At 46.4% G+C, this 2,500-nt stretch overlaps 1 non-coding gene across 1 annotated transcript; it reads left to right on the top strand.

Annotated features, from left to right (window-relative positions):
• Window positions 1–993: 993 nt before the first annotated feature.
• On the top strand, window positions 994–1,112 carry LOC140576116 (5S ribosomal RNA). Its single transcript, XR_011981347.1, has one exon. It is a non-coding gene; the product is annotated as a 5S ribosomal RNA (ribosomal RNA).
• Window positions 1,113–2,500: the final 1,388 nt, after the last annotated feature.

The raw sequence follows: 2,500 nt of genomic DNA on the forward strand, positions 1-2,500 counted from the left end.
GGATGTCAACGCAGAGCAGAACTACAACCAATCACAGTTGCAGCTCATGGGTGGGACAAGCCCAATATTTGCTGTTAAAAACAAACAAACAAACAAAAAAACACCTGCTAATTTAGATCACTTACTTAGGTCACATTAAAGCAACACATCACGAAAGGGAGTGAGCCGTGGGGCAATAACAGCACCGTTTCGTCACAGCCGTGATGTTTATTTCACCGTTACACGCAACCTCAAGTCATGGGCCGCCATTCATGGGTCCCCGTTCTCGTTTCGGGGGGCTGATTTCCAGTTGTATTGAGTTTTTTTTAAAATTCTCCTCCCAGACCTGCCTGCATCTACAACAGTTGTTCTTTTGTCCCCCTAAAGCTTCACAGAGTTCTTTGAACTTGACATGGCGACGCCACTTCCCTAAGTCAAAAGGCTGGCTGGCCCACTCAGCCCGAGCCTGCTTCACCGGCATCCCTGCGACTCGCAACTCATCTCAGAGCGATGCTTCGCCCGGCGTGCTAGCGTGAGCTTTTTTCTTTTTTTTTTTTTGCCCGGCTTCCATATTGGTAGGAAGTAGCCTCTGCATTTATCCCGTATTCCTGTTGTACCTTAGTATGTGGAATTTAGGGGTGTAAATAAAAGGAGCCAAGACAGTTGAGAAAGATTTGTGATTTTGTAATTGTCCCGTTTCACAAGCCCATTCGACTCATGTGGCTTATGTGACTTTTATGTTGACAAGGCCGAGTCTGGCGGCCGGCGTTAGCCTTTGTTGCTGAATGTTCAAGTGTCAGCCAAAAGAGCAAGTTTTGTTGTTTTATTTTTTTTGTGAAAAGAGAAGGAGGACAGGAGAGAGCAATGAAATGTGTGATTGGTTTGAATGAGCTTGGTGGGGTTGCTTTGGAAGTAAGAAAGGAGGGCGAGTAAATGTGTGTCCCCTGTAGTGTGGAAAAGGCAGCCGTCTTTTGCCGCATGCTTATAAATAGGCTGAGTGGAAGCAGTGCTCTCGCTTACGGCCATACCACCCTGAGCACGCCCGATCTCGTCTGATCTCGGAAGCTAAGCAGGGTCGGGCCTGGTTAGTACTTGGATGGGAGACCGCCTGGGAATACCAGGTGCTGTAAGCTTTTGCCATCCTCAAGCACTTACATGCACATTCTTTCACTTGCTTTTCTTACTTTTACTCCATCTTACTTTACGCTTTCACAAATCTACAACGCATTACCCTTTCTTTTACATGTACGTCCTTGTGTTACATTTCATACGGCCTTTGGAGTCTTCAGAGTCGAAACATTTCAGCGTCAGATGCCGTTTAAGCCCACCTGCATGGCCTGCCATGGGATGGAAACCAATCAGTTGTAGTTTGGCTTAATTATAGCCAGTTGCTCTCAAAACAAAACACTGGAAAATATTCAACAAGAACTCTGTGGAGGGAATGCTGTGGATAAAAGTAACCCAAGCCTGCCAGTAGGGGTCAGTGTACGTTTGAGGAAACTGACAACATGGGGGGGAAAGTCTGTTACAGGATGTCAACGCAGAGCAGAACTACAACCAATCACAGTTGCAGCTCATGGGTGGGACAAGCCCAATATTTGCTGTTAAAAACAAACAAACAAACAAAAAAACACCTGCTAATTTAGATCACTTACTTAGGTCACATTAAAGCAACACATCACGAAAGGGAGTGAGCCGTGGGGCAATAACAGCACCGTTTCGTCACAGCCGTGATGTTTATTTCACCGTTACACGCAACCTCAAGTCATGGGCCGCCATTCATGGGTCCCCGTTCTCGTTTCGGGGGGCTGATTTCCAGTTGTATTGAGTTTTTTTTAAAATTCTCCTCCCAGACCTGCCTGCATCTACAACAGTTGTTCTTTTGTCCCCCTAAAGCTTCACAGAGTTCTTTGAACTTGACATGGCGACGCCACTTCCCTAAGTCAAAAGGCTGGCTGGCCCACTCAGCCCGAGCCTGCTTCACCGGCATCCCTGCGACTCGCAACTCATCTCAGAGCGATGCTTCGCCCGGCGTGCTAGCGTGAGCTTTTTTCTTTTTTTTTTTTTGCCCGGCTTCCATATTGGTAGGAAGTAGCCTCTGCATTTATCCCGTATTCCTGTTGTACCTTAGTATGTGGAATTTAGGGGTGTAAATAAAAGGAGCCAAGACAGTTGAGAAAGATTTGTGATTTTGTAATTGTCCCGTTTCACGAGCCCATTCGACTCATGTGGCTTATGTGACTTTTATGTTGACAAGGCCGAGTCTGGCGGCCGGCGTTAGCCTTTGTTGCTGAATGTTCAAGTGTCAGCCAAAAGAGCAAGTTTTGTTGTTTTATTTTTTTTGTGAAAAGAGAAGGAGGACAGGAGAGAGCAATGAAATGTGTGATTGGTTTGAATGAGCTTGGTGGGGTTGCTTTGGAAGTAAGAAAGGAGGGCGAGTAAATGTGTGTCCCCTGTAGTGTGGAAAAGGCAGCCGTCTTTTGCCGCATGCTTATAAATAGGCTGAGTGGAAGCAGTGCTC

The sequence above is a fragment of the Salminus brasiliensis genome, chromosome 13 (genome assembly GCF_030463535.1).
Source record: "Salminus brasiliensis chromosome 13, fSalBra1.hap2, whole genome shotgun sequence".
NCBI lineage: Eukaryota > Metazoa > Chordata > Actinopteri > Characiformes > Bryconidae > Salminus > Salminus brasiliensis.